We start from the raw sequence: 21,346 nt of genomic DNA, 5'->3' as shown, positions 1-21,346 counted from the left end.
TATTCTATGATGAAGAGGACCACCTATCCCCTTTTCAGCAAAATATAACTAACCATAGCATGAATCCCAGATGTCTTTTAGAAGACTGAGGGCGCTGTATTATATTTTCCAAGTCCAAACCAGCCTAAGATATAGAAACGTAGTGCCCGCTGACTTTTTACATTTCCGGAAAACCCATACCAATGCTGCCTTTGACTTCCTAAGCAGCTTGGGCAAAATTGTTTTAAGGCAGCCAGAAATGTGTGTTATACAGATTGTGACCAAGTCTCGACCCTAAATACATGTTTATAATCTATAAAGATGGTCACTAGTAAAATAAAGTAATCTGAGCCAAGTTATTCTTGGGATTCAAAGGGTGGAGAAGCCAGATACTTTTGGAGGGATACCAGGAACTTCTTGGTTTAAAGGATTTCACTTGAAGGAGTTCCCTTGTGGCACAGAAGGTTAAGGATCTGACATCATCACCACAGCAGCTCTGGTTGCTGTTGTGGCCCAGGTTTGATCCCTGGCCTAGGAACTTCCATATGCTGTGGACATGGCCAGAGGGGGAAAATAGTTTTCACTTGAGAGATTGAGCTAGAACTTCTGTTCATATTTCATTTTCTTTGGACACCTGTAACCAATGCTAGATCAAGTGTAATACTCAGGCAGAGAGTATCTAGTATCTTTGCTTTTTCTATCACAAGAAAATGAAACATTGCGTTCTCGTGCTGCACCTGAAAATGTAACTCACTCTCTAGACCCACTAAGTGCATTCATCTATGTCTCATATTTAAAGGACAAATGAGGTTTAAATAGATGGAGATATAGAGCAGACTCCTTGGGCAAAACCTACCTCACAAATCAAAACTCCTTGCTGTTTTGGTCTTTACCATGAACACTCCATCCCAGAACCGTTGCGTTTACTGCTCTGTGTGAAACACTCTTTAGCCAGAAATCTATACAGCTTGCCTCTGCACTTACTTAAGATCTGTCCTCAAATTTCACCTTCTCAGGCCAGTGTTCTGTAATCACATCACCTGAAACAGCATGGCCCCCTTCCATCTCTCACCATCTCTGTAATCTGTTGTCTTTCTCTTCTGAGCATTTATCACCACCTGACATAATTTTGTTTTTTTGTTTTTTTTATATAGTCTATTTACTACATTATGAGCTCTCTGAGACCAGGGAATTACTCTTCTATTTTGATTGCTAAATGACCAGTTCCTAGAACATTGGCTGGCCCAGAGTGGGCTCTATCAGACACTCAGGCAGGAATAAATGAATGCTCAATGTCACTTTTATTTTTCTCATTGCAGGAAGGAAAACTGACAAACCTACCCCATATTGTCCTTTCAATCAGGGCCTTTTCTTTTGAACAGTCATATTGAAATCATCACTAATAGGATCATCTACAATGAATTACAGGTTATATACATTAATGATTGTAGACTTGAAGAACAAAGAAATAAACTAGTACATTCAATCACATTTACTTGGGTGTGCTTAGCTTTATTTTTAATAGTGCAATTTTACCATATTTTCCATTAGAATCAGATGAGAGTGAAGCAACTTATTTTTTTAATTCTATTTTTAGAAGTGCCCTCTGATATAATTATGAACATATGAATTAAAAAGCAAGTAAAGAAATTCTTCTGGTTGTAAAGTAGAAGAGGAAGATGGGTTGGGATTTTCTGAATTTGTGATTCTGTGTCATTCTTTCAGAAATCTTTTGAATGCCTACAATGTGCTGCTGGGCAAAACGTGATATATAATCATGAGTATGTTGGCCCAGGATGTTCTTGACATGCCATCATTTACTTAATTCTCTGTTACTTTGCTAACATGATTTATAGTGGTTCAGTTATTCTGATTCTCTTTAAAATAAGTAAATGTGATACTTTATTCAGTTTTTTCACAACAAAATCTAGGTCTTGAAATATTGCTAAACTACCTGAAGGTGATGTTTCCTGTTTTTCCATCCATCACATCTTTATTAAGCAGATGCTAATGCCAGGATACTGCTCCCTACTGGAGATAGAGTGATGAGGAAAGAAGATAGGGTCTTACCCTCAGAGTTTGCAGTTTGAGTGGATCAACAGATATTTTCTTTCTGTTGAGAAGTAGCTTTAAAAAGTAGGATGATATAATAAACAACTGGTTTGAGGGATGCTGATTTGGGCATAATAATAAGGTCAACATCCATAATACCATAAATTTTGTTCTGATAATGGTTGGGTAGAAGGCACTCCCTGGAGATATAGTTTCTTTCTAACCCAAGCTTCACCAGATCACACAGACACTCTCATATATAAACTGCTTTGACGGGGCACTGGACTTCAGTTGGGCCTGAATTTTTCCCATGTCAGATCTTGAAACTATCTGTGTATGTGAAAACCTTTGACAGTGTGGGCTCTGAATCGAAGCAGAAAATAATACTTGTACAGGTGTGGCTTCAAAGCAGATGTTTAGAAAGTTAGGAAGACATCTTACTAGAATTATATGAAGTGAATGGTCAAAGAGAATTTGGGATTGCATGAGCTTCCCTTAATGATCTCTAAAAGGTAATGAGGGGTGGGATCAAGATGGTGGAGAAATAAGATGTGGCACTCACTTTCTCCCACAAACACATCACAAAAACCCATCTACCTGTAGAAAAGTTTGCACAGAACATCTACCAACGCTGGCAGAAGAACTTAAACCTCCAAAAAGGAAAAGAAATCCTGCACATAAGTGGGTAGAACAAAGGAGCAAAAAAGAGAGAGAGAGGGAGAGAAAAGGAATTGGGACTAGACTAGCACTCCTTAAAGGGAGCTGTGAAAGAGGAAAGGAACCCACATCTTGGGGAGCCTCCTAACTGACTTGGAGATCAGCTGAGATGGAGGGACCTCAAAGCCTCAGAGAAAATTAGCAGCTGGACTGAGGAAGGCAAAGCAGACAGTGAACCACACAGGCAACTGATAGCACAGCCCCTGGACACCACAACTTGAGATGCTCAGGCGGGGTCTGGGTGCTGAGACTCAGGCTCCAAAGGTCATTTTTGGGGAGTAGACTAGGGTTTGTTGTGTGGAGACAGCCTAAGGGGCTAGGGAGTGGTGTACCATGGGCTGGGAGCAGAACACCACTGCCAAGGGAACCTGGGAAGAGGTCTGGGCCCATAAAAGAGTCAAGGTGCTGTTGTGGGAAAGGGCAAGGGGAGGAGGGGCAGGCCACCATAGTAATATCCTCCTGTGCACATGTGGACTCTTGGAGGGCAGGGCACCTCTGGTGCAGGCTATGGGTGATGGGGTGTCTCTTTCATGAGCTACGGGAGTTGGGGCACCTCTTGCCAGGGCTCTGAGTGGCCAGGCTCCCCTTGGGCTAAGGGCAGCAGAGCACCACCTGGATGGGGTAAGCATGACGGGGTGCATTTTGCATGGTCTGCAGGAAGCAGAGGCAAACCACCAGGGTCATCTTAGACTCCAGAGGGTGGGCGTGGCCCACCACTGTTAGGGGTCCATGAACAAGTCACCACCCTGTGGCCCTGGTCACCTCAGAGTTCAGCACAGAGGAGGGAACTGCAACTGAGCACTGCCTGTTGTTGATCTCACTTCCCTGAGAATGCACAACCCTGCTGCTGCCACTGCCAACTGCTCTGGGCATTGTCTACACCTGCCTAAGGGTCACTGCCACTTCCCAGGGCCCTGAAACTAGGAGCAGCCTGCACCACCACCCTACGTCCTTGTCACTGTCAAGGACCCAAAAACCAGACACTGGCTACTAGCCCTGCCCATTGCCTCCACCTCCCTGGAAGCGTGCCCAGCACCCTATCAAGGGGATAATAGCCTGCATACAGGCTGAGGAGAGAGACAACAAGCATCCAAACTAAAAGCAGCCCTCACACCAAAAATAAATAGTAGGCCCACACAAAATACCCAGGAGCACTGTCACATATAAATAGCTCTCCAAGACTACAGTAGTTGTTTTCACTAAACTCACAGAATAACAAAATATAGGCAAAATGAAGAAGCTCAGGAACCAGGACATAGTGAAAATACTGAAGGAATTAAGAGCAGATATGAACAGAAATACAGATTACTTTAGAAAAGAACTAGAAAATATAAGGAGGAACCAAGAAAAGTTACAAAATTCATTTGCAGAGACACAAGCTGGGTTAAAGGTACTGAAGAACAGAATGAATAATGCAGAGGAATGAATTAGTGACTTGGAAAATAGAGTAATGGAAATCACCCAATCAGGACAGCAGACAGAAAACCAAAAGAAAAACATGAAAGCAATATAAGAGATCTATGGGATAATATAAAGCAGGCCAATCTATTCATAATGGGGATTCCAGAAGGAAAAGAAAAATAAAAGGAGATTGAAAATTTATTTGAAGAAGTTACGGCTGAAAAAATTCCAAATCTAAAGGAAACAGATAAAGAGAGGATTCTAAAGGCAGCAAGAGAAAAACAAAGAGTTAATTATAAGGGAACCCACCATAAGGCTAGCAGCAGATTTCTCTCCAGAAACACTGCAGGCCGGAAGAGAGTGGAAGATACATTCAAAGTTCTAAAAGGGAAAAATTCTCGCCTAGAACACTCTACCCAGCAAGAATGTCATTTAAAATAGAAGGAGCAATAAATAATTTCTCCAACAACAAAAACTAAAAGAGTACAACAATACTAAACCCATTCTAAAAGAAATACTAGAAGTGCTCATCTAAATAAAAAAGAAGCAAGAAGAAATAGGATGGAGGAAATAACAGTGGGAAAGCAGTCACTTAAATAAGCCAGTATCCAGATCTAAAAGGGAAAAAAAAAAACTATTGTAAAAGCAATGATAAGAAGAAATAGGATGGAGGAAATAACAGTGGGAAAGCAGTCACTTAAATAAGCCAGTATCCAGATCTAAAAGGGGAAAAAAGCTATTGTAAAAGCGATGATAAGCACAAGGAGCGGCAAAAGGATAAACATGAAGATGTTAAAAAGGACTTCAAAATCATCAAATATGGGTGAGGAAAGTAAGAAAATCAGACTCTTTTTTTTTTCTAGACTATGACTGAGCCTATATGACTATCAGGCTTAAAGCAAGCAGATAGAGGAAGGGGTTAACATACCTGAGAAACAGGGCAACCACAAATCAAAATCAAAAAGTACATTCACAAAAACTAAAAAGGACACAAGCATAAATAAAAGGAAATCATCCAAACAAAAAAAGAAAGGAACAAAGGAGAAACATAGAATCAACTGGAAAACAAGGTTTAAAATCGCAATAAATACATATTTATCAATAATTACCTTCAATGTCAATGGACTGACTGTTCCAATCAAAAGACAATAGACATAGAGTTTAAGACTGGATAAAAAACAAGATCTTGCAATATGCTGCCTACAAGAGACTTGCCTTAAGGCAAAGGGCACATATAAATTGAAAGTGAGGGGATGGAAAAAGATATTTCATGAAAATGGAAAAGACAGGAAAGCAGGAGTTGCAATACCCATATCAGAAAAAATAGATTTTAAAACGAAGGCCATAAAGAAAGTCAAAGAAGGACCTTATTTAATGATAAAAGGATCCATTCAAGAAGAAGATATTTTACTTATCAATATACATGCCCCTAATATAGGATACTCAAACACATACAACAAATAATAATAGACATAAAAGGAGTAATTGATAGGAATACAGTAATAGAAGACTTTGACACTCCACTCACATCAATGGACAGATCCCCTATAAAGAAAATCAGTAAGCCAACAGAGATCCTAAATGACACAATATAAAAGTTAGACTTTATTGACATTTCCAGGACATTACATCCAAGAAAATCAGAATATACATTCTTTTCATATGCACATGAAACATTCTCAAGGATTGACCACATACTAAGATACAAAACTAAACTCAAATTTAAATAGAAATTATTTCAAGTATATTCTCTGACCACAGTGACATGAAACTAGAAATCAATAACACAAAAAGAAATGAGAAAAAAACTTACTACATGGAGACTAAACAACATGCAACTAAAAAACCAGTAGGTCAACAAGGATAACAAAAGGGAAATTTAAAAATACCTCAAGACAAATGGTAATGAAGATACAACCATTCACAATTCTGGGATGCTGCAGAAGCAGTTCTTAGAGGGAAGTTCATACTGATACAGGCCTTCCTTGAAAAAGAAGAAAAATCTCAAATCAACAACTTACCCTATACTAAAAGAATCAGAAAAATAAGAACAATCAAAACCTAAAGTCAGCAGAAGGTAGGAAATCATAAAGATCAGAAAAGATCTGATCTTTAAGGTAGGAAATCATAAAGATCAGAAAAGATCTGATCCATAAAATAGAGATTCAAAAAACAGTAGAAAAGGTAGGAAATCATAAAGATCAGAAAAGATCTGATCCATAAAATAGAATTCAAAAAACAGTAGAAAAAAGTCAGTAAAACCAAGTGCTGGTTCTTTGAAAGGGTAGACAAAATTGACAAACTTGTGGCCAGACTCACCAGGAAAAGGAGATAAAGAACTCAAAATAAGAAATGAAAAAGGAGAAATCTCAGTGTATACTGCAGAAATACAAAAAAACATAAGAGGATACTATGAGCAATTGTATGCCAACAAATTTGACAGCCTAGAAGAACTGGGCAACTTTCTAGAGATGATATAGCTGCCAAATCTGAATCAAGAAGAAATAGATCAACTGAATAGACCGATCACTAGAAATGAAATTGAATATGTAATAAAAACACTCCCTACAAACAAAAGTCCAGGAACAGATGGCTTCACAGGTGAATTCTACCAAACATAGAAAGAACTTATACCCATCCTTCTTAAACTCTTCCAAAAGATTGAAGAAGGAATACTCCCAAAGACATTCTATGAAGCCACCATCACCCTAATAGCAAAACAGGACAAAGATACTACCAAAAAAGAAAATTATAGGCCAGTATCTTTGATAAATATAGACACAAAAATTCTCAACAAAATTTTAGCCAAATGAATTCAACAATATATAAGAAGGATCATACATCATGACCAAGCAGGATTCATCTAAGTTCACAAGATGGTTCAACATGTGCAAATCAATCAACATCATACACCACATTAAAAAAGTAAAAAAAAACACATGATCATTTCAATAGATGCAGAAAAAGCATTTTACAAAGTCCAACATCCTTTCCTGATAAAAACTCCTACCAAAATGTGTATAGAGGGAACATATCTCAACATAATAAAAGCCATTTATGACGAAACCACAGCCAATATAATACTCAATGGAGAAAAGCCTTCCTGCTAAAATTTGGAAAAGACAAGAATGCCTACTCTCACCACTTTTATTCAACATAGTATTGGAAATCCTAGCCACAGCAATCAGACAAACAAAACAAAAGGTATCCAAATTGGAAGAAAAGAGGTAAATTTATCACTCCATGCAGATGACATGATACTATATATAGAAAACCCTAAGGACTGCACACAAAAACTACTCCAACTGATCAATGAATTCAGCAAAGTAGCAGGATAAAAAATTAACATTCAGAAATCAGTTGCATTTCTATACCCTAACAATGAAATATTAGTAAAGGAATATAAAAATACAATGCCTTTTAAAATTGCACCACAAAATTCAATTACCTGGGAATACACCTGACCAAGGAGGTGAAAGACTTATATGCTAAGAACTATAAAACACTAATCAAGGAAATTAAAGAGGATGTGAAGAAATATAACGATATTCCATGCTCCTGGATTGGAAGACTTAATTGTTAAAATGGCCATATTACCCAAAGCAATCTACAGATTCAATGCAATCCTTGTCAAATTTCCCATGACATTTTTCACAAAACTAGAACAATCTAAAAATTTATATAAAACAATAAAAGACCCACAATTGCCAAAGCAATCCTGAGAAACAGAAACCAAGCAGGAGGCATAACTCTCCCAGACTTCAGACAATATTACAAAGCTACACTAATCCTAAATGTCCATCGACAGATGATTGGATTCGGAAGAAGTGGTATATATACACAATGGAATACTACTCAGCCATAAAAAGAATGACATCATGCCATTTGTAGCAACATGGATGGAACTAGAGAATCTCATCATGAGTGAAATGAGCCAGAAAGACAAAGACAGATACCATATGATATCACTTATAACTGGAATCTAATATCCAGCACAAATGAACATCTCCTCAGGAAAAAAAATCATGGACTTGGAGAAGAGACTTGTGGCTGCCTGATGGGAGGGGGAGGGAGTGGGAGGGATCGGGAGCTTGGGCTTATCAGACACAACTTAGAATAGATTTACAAGGAGATCCTGCTGAATAGCATTGAGAACTATGTCTAGATACTCATGTTGCAACAGAAGAAATGGTGGGGGAAAAAATGTAATTGTAATGTATACATGTAAGGATAACCTGACCCCTTTGCTGTACAGTGGGAAAATAAAAAAATAAAAAAAAAATAAATAAATAAATAAATAAAAAAAAAAAAAACAAAGCTACACTAATCAAGACAGTGTGGTACTGGTACAAAAATAGACATACAGACCAATGGACCAGAATAAAGAATACAGAAATAAACGCAGATACCTATGGTCAATTAATCTTTCACAAAGGAGGCAAGAGTATAAAATGGGAAAAAGTTTCTTCAGCAAGTGGTGCTGGGAAAACTGGACAGCAGCATGTAAATCAATAAAACTGGAACACACCCTCAACTCACACACACAAAAACTCACAGTGGCTTAAAGATAAGACAAGACACCATAAAATTCCTCAAAGAGAACATAGGCAAAACATTCACTGACATCAAATGTACAACTTTTTTATTAGGTCATTCTCTCAGCAATTGAAATAAAAACAAAAATTTACTAATGGGACCTAATCTAACTTACAAGCTTTTGCATAGAAAAGGAAACCATAAAAAAAAAAAAAGAGTTAACCCATGGAATGGGAGAAAATCGTTTCAAATGATCCAACTGATGAGGGCTTAAACTCCAAAGTATACAAACAACTCGTACAACTCAATAGCAAAAAACCAGACAACCCAATTAAAAAATTGGCAGAAGACCTGAATAGACATTTCTCCAAAGAAGACATAAGGATGGCCAACAGGCACATGAAAAAATGTACAGCATCACTAATTATTAGAGCATAATAATCAAAACTACAGTGAGGTACCACTTCACACCAGTCAGAATGGCTATCATTAGTAAGTTTACAAATAACAAATGCTGGTGATGGTGTGGAGAAAAGGGAACCATCCTGCACTGTTACTGGGAATGTAAATTGGTACAACCACTATAGAAAACAGTATGGAGCCATCTCAGAAAATTAAATGTAGAACAACCATATGATCCAGCAGCCTCACTCCTGAGCATCTAACCAGACAAAACTTTCATTGAAAAATATACATGCACCTGTATGTTCATTGCAGCACTATTCACAATAGCCAAGACATGGAAACAATGTAAATGTCCATTGACAGCTGAATGGATTAAGATGTGGTCCATATACACAAGGGAATACTACTCAGCCACAAAAATAACAAGGTAATGCTATTTGCTGCAACATGGATGGAACTACAGCTTCTCCTATTGAGTGAAGTAAGTAAAAAAGAGAAAGACATATGATGTGATACCACTTATATGTGGAATCTAATATATGACATGAATGAATCTATCTGCAGAAAGGAAACAAACTCATGAAAATGGAGAACAGATTTGTGGTTGCCAAGGGGGAGGGGGACAGACTGGGGTGAACTGGGAATTTGGGGTTAGTAGAAGCAAATCATTGCATTTGGAGTGGATAAGCAATGAGACCCCGTTGTACATAGCACAGGGAACTATATCCAATCACTTGTGATGGAACATGATGGAGGATAATGTAAGAAAAAGATTGTGTATATATGTATGACTGGGTCATTTTTCTGTACAGCAGAAATTGACATGCTAATGTAAATCAACTGTAGTAAAATTTTTTTAAAAAATAAAAGGTAAGGAGATACTTGGGATTGGCATCAAGGAATTCACTGAATAGAAAATGGCTTGTTAAAATAAAAATCAGTGATCTAGAGATGAGAGCCTGTTTGATTTGAGGATATCTACTTTCCTTATCTAATAATTTAAAGAACCTTTCATTGTATGGTATTCGATGTCTGATATTAACCTTAAAAATTTCTTTATAAAATATGGCAATTTAGAAAGTCAGAAACCATTGTATTCTCTTAAGGATTTGTGCCCTCTAAAAATTCATTTTCACTCCATTTGGGGTGATAGCATCCTAGAGAATGCATCCTTTGAGCATTTACCCGGGTAATATTAAGGCAGAAGTGACTCCACCACCACCCCTTTGTTTCTACTGCCCCACAAGCTGTGCAGTGTTGACAAGATTCCTTCTCAGCTCCTTCCTCCATTGCCAGCTCTGTGTTGGAATCCTCTAGCCCTTCAGGACTGGTTCCTGATCACCTGCTGCCCCTAGAGAAGGATTTCTGTGAAAATGTCTATAGGGCAGTCCCTTAATACTTGGTTTCTGAGCAATAAAAAAAAAAAGATCACTCTTTTTTTTTCTGAGGCAAAATAAGATGATCCAAGCACAATTTCATTCATCTTCCTGCTTGTTACTGCTTTCTTCAGCCCCATGGGCTCAGGGAGTCCACAAAGCTGGCTATGTTCTGGCTGGCACATCTTCCTGTTTGCACCACTCAAGTGCAGTTGAGATAAAGGGCTGCCTGGACACATCCACCCAGTTGTGTTTTTTAGTATGATTTATACAGTTAGGGTTAGGGTTACAAATGTTTTCTTGGGTGGTTTTAAATCATACAGATGATATCAGAATAATATAAACCCAAGAGGGAACTGTTTGTGGAAAAGAAACCAGGATTCTTGACAAAAAGAACTTGAATTTTAGGCTCTCCAAGGCCCTTGTTAGTGGAGCTTCCATGGTGTTTTATAAGCAGCGCCTCCCCCCATTACTCTTAGGAACAGGTGGTGTCTAGAGCTAAATGTGTTTGCGTCTGAATGTCGAGGCACAGGCATACCTCATCATTGCTATGCTCTTTGTTTCATCTAATCCTTTGCTTGCTTTCTATTCACAATTAATTTTGTATTGAACACACATGCTTTGATGACAGTTAAATACTTGTCTTTGACATGATGACAAGAATAATTCTGCAGTGAATCACACAAGTGGCCTACCTTTTTGAAAAGGTGTCAATCCCTTCTTCACTTTGCTTTCCATAAACCTGAGTGATTTGAATATTCATTTTGGTTGCATCTATCTAAGGCAAGTGTTTACAACAGTTTGATGTTATTTGGGACAAACTGTCTTCCATCCTGTCCCATTGGCTTGTGCTATGTGATATTACAGAAACCTCAGCTCTACTTGATGTTTGCTCCAAAGCCAGCAGAAAAAATCTGGAACAGAACAAAATATTTGATATCACATAACAGACATTTTGAGAAACTGGACTAGCATAGAGAGTATGCTTAATTTCATATAGTTCCTTAAATTCAATCCAGCTAAGATTAAGGAGGATTAATTCAATGTACAGAGTAGAAATTGAATGTGTATTTTATTTTGTGATTAGTTTCTTGGGAGCGCCTGTCCTTATGGAACAATGGCTCTTAGTGGAAATACAGCTAGGTTCTAGGAAACCACAGTCTGAGCCTTTCTAGAGGATGATTTCCTGACAGTCATATAAATATTAATATTTTCAAAATACTGTGTGCTTACCCTGTGTTAGAACAGTGCTAAATATTTCCTTGGTAATATTTCATTTCATCCTTAAAACAGTGTGCAATATAGTTACTATCTCTGTTTAATAGATGGGTGTAGTTATCCACAGGTAGTTAAGTAAATGTCCAAATCAGATTTCAAACAAACGAGTGTTTGTGGTTCTGGTTAAAGATGTTTGTGATCTCCAGACTAAAAAATGAGTCTCATAGACTGATCAGAGAAAAAGTTATCTTTTTATAGAAGATGCTTTTTATATTCCTTTCTGTGTGTCACAATAATAGCTCATTAAATTAAAAAAATTAAGGCCAGAATAAAAATAGGAAAAGTTAGGAAATAAAAGTAACTGGAAGAAAAAATAAAGTTGGAAACAAGAGACCCAAATTTGGAAAGGGAAAAATTTAATATATCTGAAAATGTAATTATTTAGTTGCATTGCTATGACATACCCATGATAATAAATTTTTATTAGCAGTGAAGCTAGAATAAGAAAGGCTAGTAACTGCTTAAGCAGCAGCTAGTGAGGAAAAAATTTTTTGGAGTTAGACTTATAACCAAATTCCAATAATGTCATTTTATTCCTCTAAGTAGGATCATCCAGGGCTTTGAATATAGTGTTCTCTATGCAACTTGGAAACTGATCAGTGGTCTTATGTAAATAATGTATAACTGATATAAAAGATGACAAGTAGAATTCCTAAATTTCTATATATGGTATAGATTTTCCAACTAGATAAAAATTGAGGGAAGAAGAGCAAACTGTTCAAATATGAACATGTGCTGGTGGGACGCTGCCATTGTGCTCAGCTTCCCTGATTATCAGCTTTTGATTATCAGCTCTTCAGGAACAGAATTAAGTATTGTGGGAAAACCAAACTCGATTTGAATTTCAAAATCAATTTTAATAATATCTTAGAAGCCATACTTCATATGATCGTTGATCAAAGATTTTTTTAAATTAAATGATAGTTTAATTTTGAGGAATAATCTTTGTAAAATTCCGTCACTAAGTTCCCCTAAAATTTAGATTCAAATAGGTGACGTCATGTTATCAGTACGGAAAATAACTATTAATGTATGTCTTAAATTAGAAGGATATTTCCCTTTCTTACACCACAGAGGACTATGTCCAGTCTCTTGGGATAGAACATGATGGAAAATGGTATGGCTGGGTCACTTTGCAGTACAGCAGAAATTGACACAACCCTGTAAATCAACTATAATAATAATAATAAAAAAAACAGAAGACTTGGTCTATAGGATAGTACTCTCTGGGATGAGGAGTAGAAACTCTGACAGGCATTTCATTCACTTTCTACTGAATGTTGTTTGAAGGGTACCTTGTTCAGCAATGTGAACTAGAATGAAATATACTGGTATCTTCTTTCCAATGAAGACATAGCAGCTTACACTAATGACTGTGAGTTATCAGTAGTGGTGTAAACTGTGTTCTTTTTTGTTGCCAGATAATATTTTTCTTCTCTTCAGAAAATTATTTAATAGATTGATAATTTGTAAATCAAGAGAAGGAGGAAAAGTTTAAGGTACATTGACAAGGATGGAGATGGGAAAATCAGTAGGAAGGAAAGTGGTTGCCAAAATTGCATCTCAAGCTCATGGATAAAAGGTATTGAACAAGGGGATAAATTATAACTTTGTGAGACTTTGGAGTGATGGATTATAGGATGAAAAAAAAAAGGCCCAAAAAGGATAGAAACCCATGATATCAGAGGCTACCTGATAGCAGACTGAAGAGGTGATTTTGCAGTCACCCTTACCATCTGCTACTGAGGTTAGGGAAAGGAGATACATGTTAACATTTCATTGTCCTCCTCTGATGTGAAGAAAACAGTTTCATCTGTCAATATGCGTTGCTCACACATGCTGTTTTCAAAAGAAAAAAAAAACCCTGTGTATGGAGAAAATTTTATGAAATCAACTTCACAGATTTCATGATCAACTAAAGAATAGGACAAGTGGTTTGTGCTTCTGAGTAACTTTGCTTGTTCCGCTTGGCTCTTTAAAGAAAAGAAAAAGAATTATTCCTGCATGCCCTTCTGAATTGCCACATCCTACTAGCCAGGCACCATGTCTTTTGTTTTAGGAGATTGCCACAGAAGCTGACAACAGGTTAACTCCATAATGGACAACAAATTATAAGGGCATGCTGGTATGTTTATTATTCCTAGACACTCATTATAAATTATGTTTTAAGCCAGCATGTGTGATTGGAAAATTAAGTAAAGTTAATGTTTTAATTTTGGCTTCTTTTCATGACTTTACACATAATATGTATATCCCCTAGAATGTAATTTGGTATAAGAAATGACTTCTGACTTCCCAGAGACATCTGTGTCAGATATTACAAATTTTAAATTTTAGAAGTTGACAAAGGACTTATTTTATTAATTTTGAGTTCCATAAGTTTCCTTCTAAAGATAAATTGAAAAATAGCACAAATCTTTAACCCTAGGCACATGAATGCAATGAAGGGGAAAAAAGTAATCCAGGTCATGATTTTTGTTATAAATATTTGACAGCAGATAACCAATTATAAGATTCATTTTTCTTTTTCAACAGATTTTTAGTTTACCATTATCAAATATTTGCTTCTGAGTTAAAACCTACGCAAGATAGTGTGCCAGTACACTTTTTTAAATTAAAGAACAGTTGATTTACAATGTTTCTTCAATTTCTGTTGTACAGGAAAGTGACCCAGTCACACACAGTTCCCTGTGCTGTACAGTAGAGCCCCCACCCACCCACACTGCCCATCCATTGCAAATGTTAGTTTACATCCACCAACCCAATTCCCCATCCATCACACTCCCTTCCGCCTCTCCCTGGCAACCACAAGTCTGCTGTCCAAAACCATGATCTGTTTCTATTTTGTAGATAGGATCATCTGTGACATATATTAGATTCTACATGTAAGTGATATTATATGGCATTTCTCTTTCTTTTGACTTACTTCACCTAGTATGAGAATCTCTAGTTCTATCCATGCTGCTGCAGATGGCATTATTTTATCCTTTGTTATGGCTGAGTAGTTTTTATTGTATATACATACTACATCTTCGTCTTTTTTTTTTTTTTTTTTTTTTTTTTTTTTTTTTTTTTAGGGCCGCACACCTGTGGCATATGGAAGTTCTCAGGCAAGGGGCCGTCAAATTGGAGCTACAGCTGCTGGTCTACGCCACAGCCACAGCAATACAGGATCCAAGCTGTGTCTGCAACCTACACCACAGTTCATGGCAATGCCAGATCCCTGACCCACCAAGCAAGGCCAGGGATTGAAACTTTGTCCTCATGGATACTAGTCAGATTCATTTCTGCTGCACCACAAGCACTCCCCATACTACATCTTCTTAATCCATTCATCTGTCAGTGGATATTTAGGTTGTTTCCACATCTTGGCTATTGTAACTAGTACTGTGATGAACATAGGGGTGCTAGTATCTTTTTGAAGAAATAAACTTATCACCGTTTGCAGATGACATGATACTATACTTGGAAAACCCTAAAGACACTACCAGAAAGCTATTAGAACTCATCAATGAATTTGGCAAAGTTGCAGGACACAAAATTAATACACAGAAATCCTCAAGTGTTACACGCTGTCCCACTGCAGTACCAATATCAACATAATTTCTCCCTGAGAAACCCTGAGGGAAAAAGGTAAAATACTGAAACTTTCAGTTTCTTCATTTAAAGCAAACAGATTCTACCTACTTTGCACACTACAAATTGGGTAAATGTCATTAAACATATTTTCCATTATGCACATAGATTTTCTTGTTCACCATTTTATCACTAGTGGCTAGTACAAAATAACTGTTCATTTTGTTTGGCTTTCTTGTAGTGTTTTTTCAACATTTACAAGAAATCCATTAAAGCACTCCTTTATGCATTTATTTATTAACATTTACTGGAAGATGTACATTACTATTGAATTTAATAAGCAATTAATAATGACCAAATCCACGCTAGAGTGGTGTAGATGCAATTTCTTGAAAAACAACAAAAAATATACATATGATCATAATAAAATACTGCAAAGTTCTGACGTTTATTTAATTATTCTTTCCAAAATTAAATTTAGGCTAGTTTTACAATCTAGTGAGTCCTTTGGATGGTTGGTTTCTTCATTGCAGCTTCATAGCACCCTCGTGCAGTCATTCTTGGTGTCTACAGATTCTAGTCTAAGGGTCCTTGTGTTGCTTATCTCTGTATGTTAGATGTCTATCTGACTTATGATTTTGAAGGCTGAAACATCTTTCTTCTTTCTCTAATCCATAGTATTTTGCCTCAGTTAATTTTTCTTGATGACTCTAGATGTCCAACTCTCTCAATCTCAAAAGGATTCTTGTAAATATAGTCTACTTAGTAACATCAAACACATTTTAACTGTGAGCTCCCACACAACTTTTTCATATGGATTAACTTTTTTGGAAGAGTCAGGATGGAAATGTTATGCTTTTAATATTTTTAACCATGTGAAGATATAATTTGTCTTGACATTTGGATTTTTCTTTGTTTGTAACAACATATAAGTTGGATTTAAGATTTGATGCCAGGAAATCACAAGAGAAGACTATATAAGGGTTTAGTTAATGTATCTTTTATTTTTAAAGATGATAGTTTACCAAAGGATCAGACTGTATATAATTAAAGTTTTCAGATGTAAGGAGTCTATAATCCATATTGTTTATATAGTTTAGCATTCAATAAATTAAATAAACTGTTATAATGCCCACATGTAACCATTAGGATGCAAATGAGGAGCAATTTACTATAATAAAAAGGTCAAAATTGAAATAACTCCAGCCTTCTCACTCTGCCTTGCATCCTTTTCCCTGGTCTAATTTTACAACACTTGAATTAGGCAATTGTTACCTTAAACAAGCTCCACCAGTGTGATGCCAGTGTATAGCAGTTGTATTTATATCTTTCTCCCATTGCCCTTCTTGTCATCTCAGTGGCTCTGATCATTTCCCTGCCCCTGTATGAAAATTCAACAGTCCAGGGGCTTTCTGGTCCTCCTGTCATACACAGGGACTGAACTTAGTAATTAGGCTACACACTCCATCTTTTGGTCAAAAGTCTAACATGGCTTGAGGAAGGTCTTGGAAGGTCTTCTCTTCACTCTCAGGAGCATGGCTTTTTAGTCAAAGGGAAGTCAGAGGAAGAGGGTCATTTTTGGAGACTTGAGCTCTCTTGCAAAGAGAGAGGGTTAAGGGTTCTGCTTCATTGCTCCAAAGTACTGTTTGCTTACCTCTAACACTTAGCTATTATCACGCTTTATGGATACCAACTGTTTCCCCTCTTGAAAGACAGCACTTAGTGTTTTCTGCATCTGTGCTTTCCCAATACCTCATAATAGGCACCAGAGGACGTATGCTGGGTGAACAAATCATAACTGGAATTCTCAAAGCTCTTGTGGAGCTTTTAAGAAATTCAGATGCTCTGACTATACCTGGGAGATTTGATTCAATAGATTTTTTTGTTTCATAGAGAGTCTTAACTTACAGCAGAGTTGAAAGCCAGTGAGCTGCATGTTTAAGTTTTCATAAACTTAATAGTGCCAACACACTTTAAGGGATATTTACACTTTTAACCTAAAAATGAGTTTTAGAATAAGAAATCTTATGAGGTTTGTCCAGTTTTTCCTCATTCTGAGTAAGATCACTAAAAATACTCTTGTATCTTTTAAGACTGACAAGTAAGTATTGATTTCAGTATAAATCCTCTGGGATAGCTATGCCCGCTTTCCCACTTATTCTGTTTTATGCAAATGGTCAAAGTTTAAATGTATCTCTGACCTCAACATATCTTTATTTTTTTAAGAAAGAAGCTCTTATAGATAACTATGATATTAAAACATTGTACCATCAGGACACCATGATGCAAATAGTCTCCCCTTCTCATATTGACATGTAGGTCTATTGGCGCTTTGATAATTTTATCTCTTATGAATTATTCTACTCTAAAAAAAAAGGATTCATGTTTTTAATGGTGAAAAAGATGAAAGAGTCTATAGGAAATTTATATAACCTCCAAAATAGATGGTGTATAGATAGAGTTAGTTTTTATTTTAAAAGGAAATGGATAATATAGGATTCAGATTTACTGATTTGCTTAGATTACACCAAATTTCTTTAATAATTCAACAAATATTTACTGTGAATATGTAAGGCCTACTCTACATTTGGTTGTCATAAAATGGTAGGATTATGCTGTATGTTTAGGATGCTTGTTAAAACAAATTCTTCCTGATTTTACTACTTTAAAATTTTCAGGTTTAGTAAGCAGTTATCTTGGAAATAGAATATCATTAATGATAAGTAATAGGCTTATTTATGCTTTTCATTTTCTGACTCCCTTATATGAAATGCCATAATGTTTTAAGTTCTTTAAGGGTTCATTGACCTTTTCATTAGAGTAAAATGACTTGGGATGGATACATTTGCATTCAGTTTTATAAGCTTAACTGTCTTTCAGGTAATAAATATTTATCATTTAATTATATTTAAATATTAACCTATCCTTTTAAGATACCTTATAAATAATGTTAATTTTAAAAATTATACTGCTGCTTTGCTTTCGTATGTTTTAAATGTGTGACTTGCTATTTATAAAATATTTCTTTGCTCTCCAAAGATATTAATTGAGCTATCATTCTTGATTTGACCTCCAAAATGTAGTTTAGGAAATATTTAGTGTTCTTAACCTTTTACTGAGAAATTCCAACCATCAGTGTGAGAGTTACACTGTGGAATGCTTCACCTCTAATACTGTCTTTATCTCTCCATTTCTCTATATTAGGCTAGTTTTACAATCTCCAGTCTTCATTGCCAAACCACAGCATACTGATGCCAGATTTTTTATTGGATGAACAAGTATGCTTAATTTTTTTTTAGCATGTGACCAATTCAGGTTGTAATTTATATAACAATGTGAAATGTGCAAAATACAATGATTGTAACACATGTAGATGTAATTATACTTTGTAGAAGACATGTTGTCACTGTTAAGTTATAGCACAGATAACATTCAGAAAAATGCGGGACATGTAACACCTTAGCCAAGAGATAATAAATGAGGCAAGAAACAGCTTACCTATTATGGCAAAAAAAAAAAAGGGGGAGTTTATCTTTCTTTTATATCTTACAAAATGTTTAATATAAAAATAAGCAATGATCTCAATAATACTACCATAAGGAAGCTTGGGATTATAATATTTGGACATAGACTACATTTTTTCTGTTGCAGATTTCAGCTGAAGGCTGAGATTTTACTTTGTGCGGTAATTTCATGTTTTAGACCCTGTAAATCCTGAGACGGTGTCTTGCCCAGTGCATGTATTTACAGAGTTTCTGGGAAGTCAGTAAATAGTCTTTTGTTTCTTTTTTTTTTTTTTTTCTATTTTACTTTGTTTCTTCAGAATAAGCATTGGAAAAATATGGATTGTGGTTATATTATGTTGAGCTCCACATTTTTATTTTTAAAAGATAGTTTCATGCAGTTGAGATGGTGAAGTTTTAAATAACTTGTTTATGAAACAGTTTGATAGAAATAAAAACCCAGTTAACACATGAAAGCTGTGATCCCACAGAACCAGTCACTGGAGACCATTTTACAGTTGAGAAAATGTGTGATTTCAAAGGATGGGGCAGAGGATCAGATATTCTGGGTTCCAGTTCTGTTTGATCTTGGCCAAGTTTCATAACTTTTGTTTGATCCTTGGTTTTCTTATTTGTAAAGTGGAGATAGTAATATCCATCTCAGAGGTCTGTAGCAAGGACAGAGGAAGTAAAAACATGTTAGTGTTACCTTCCTGTATCTAAGGAATTCTTGGGGAATTAATTACAATTCCAAAAAAACTTTATTTCTTCTTCGTTTTATCTTGGTCTTTTTAGGACACGCATTAAAAAACATGTACAGCAGGTGTGCAGTGTTGATCTTCATATTTTTGCATTTAAAAGGAAATCATATGCAATTATGAAGTTAAACTTCTCATGATGATGATAATGTGTTTATGGAACACCTTGACTGGAATAAAAACTCTCTACCACACACGCTCAAAGACCACCTGGATTCCATTTACCCAAAGGTATCCATTAACTACTTAGCTTGCGTCTAGCACAGCATGGTGGAGGAGGATGGGGAGTGGGGATGAAGAAAAATACACTATCAGGTTACAGCTTCGGAGCAGTATTTGGGGTGAAACAATGAAGATAATAATCACGAGATATAATTAAATCATGAGATATAATAAATATCATGAGGTATAACAATCATGCAATATAATAAATATATGTATGGGATTTTATTCTAAAAACATGTCACAAAAATTTACAGTCAGAAACTATTATGAGGTAGGATTAATAAATTAGTGAATTTTTAAATGCTTCAATCAGAGTGACTGGTACAGAGTAGAAGCCCAGTAGGTAGTAGGTTTGTGTTTACTTGTGTATGTCATTATCATATGTTTTTCCTAAGATACAGAAAAACATGCAAGAAGAAAGCTGTAAAACTTTAGGCCAAATGCCTGTTCCTTCGTGACACTGTATTGAATATCCGGAGACTATTAACCTGTTTCTCCACTGTGCTTCCCTAGAGCCCAGTCATACCAATAGCAAAGCTCCTTACAACAGAAATGGGAATTAATAGTGTGTCCTCCTGGGAAGACCAGGTATCCTCAAGGGAGTCACCTGGTCCCCTGTTCCTAACACAAGACTTGGAACCTAAGATTTTGTTCATGAATATTTGCTGCATTAAATAATGGGGTTTGAGCTGAGCAAAGAAAGAAATATTAGACTTGCATTTACGGCAGGGCATGAAGTTGCAGGGTGGCGAGGTCACTGCAAGAATGGGGACAATCTTTAAAGATGTGGAGCTTGAAATGAACATGTCATTTTATTCATTCATTCAACAAACACCTATTAAGCAGCTCTTTTCTGCCAAAGTCTTAAATAAAAGCAGATATGGCCTCTTCCATTGGAACTTACAGACCAGTGGGAGAGATCAGCATTAATCAAACAATAAGAGTAAGTACACATTTATAACTGTGATAAATTCCACAAAGGAGAGGAACATGGCTCTCTAAGACAGAATTTGACCTCATCTGAGAGGACAGAGTGTATGTGCAGTTGGGTGATAAGAGAAGAGGTAGGATTCCTACCAAAGGAATCACATTGCAGACACCACCTGATGGCCTAAGAAAAGACATAGAGAACAGGCTTGTGGTTGCCCAGGGGGAAGGGGGAGGGAGCAGGATGGACAGGGACTTTGGGGTTGGTAGATGCAAGCTATTACTTTTAGAATGGATAAGCATTGAGGTCCTACTGTACAGCACAGGGAACTATATCAAGTCTCTTGGGATAAACATGATGGAAAATAATATCAGTAAAGGAATGTATATCTATGTATGACTGGGTCATTATGCTGTACAGCAGAAATTGGCAGAACACCATAAATAACTATAATTTAAAAAAAAATGCTATGGGGCTGGCCCAAGAGGATTGATGGGGAGAGGGTTGTAGGTTCTTAGCCTGAAGAAGGCAGTGGGCCCTTATTGGCCACGGTAGGGAGCCAAACTTCAAAGAATAGTCCAAACCTTTGAGAAACCCTATGTCTTAAATGAG

The 21,346-nt window shown here is 36.4% G+C and overlaps 1 protein-coding gene across 3 annotated transcripts in view; it reads left to right on the top strand.

Moving 5' to 3' along the window:
• The window catches only part of CHRM3 (cholinergic receptor muscarinic 3), a 545,038-nt gene that overhangs the window by 15,024 nt on the left and 508,668 nt on the right, over positions 1–21,346 (top strand). The window contains exon 1 of one of the 3 annotated variants that reach the window (XM_021071790.1): positions 15,182–19,812. The exons of the other annotated variants lie outside the window; for them this stretch is intronic. The gene's annotated coding sequence lies outside the window, so the exon portion shown is untranslated. Of the gene's footprint in view, positions 1–15,181; positions 19,813–21,346 lie in introns of those variants that run through there. 3 annotated transcript variants of the gene reach the window in all.

Source organism: Sus scrofa, chromosome 14, assembly GCF_000003025.6.
Source record: "Sus scrofa isolate TJ Tabasco breed Duroc chromosome 14, Sscrofa11.1, whole genome shotgun sequence".
NCBI classification, from domain to species: domain Eukaryota; kingdom Metazoa; phylum Chordata; class Mammalia; order Artiodactyla; family Suidae; genus Sus; species Sus scrofa.
The sequence above is the reverse complement of the archived record's forward strand: the minus strand, read 5'-3'. Positions and strand labels throughout refer to the sequence as shown.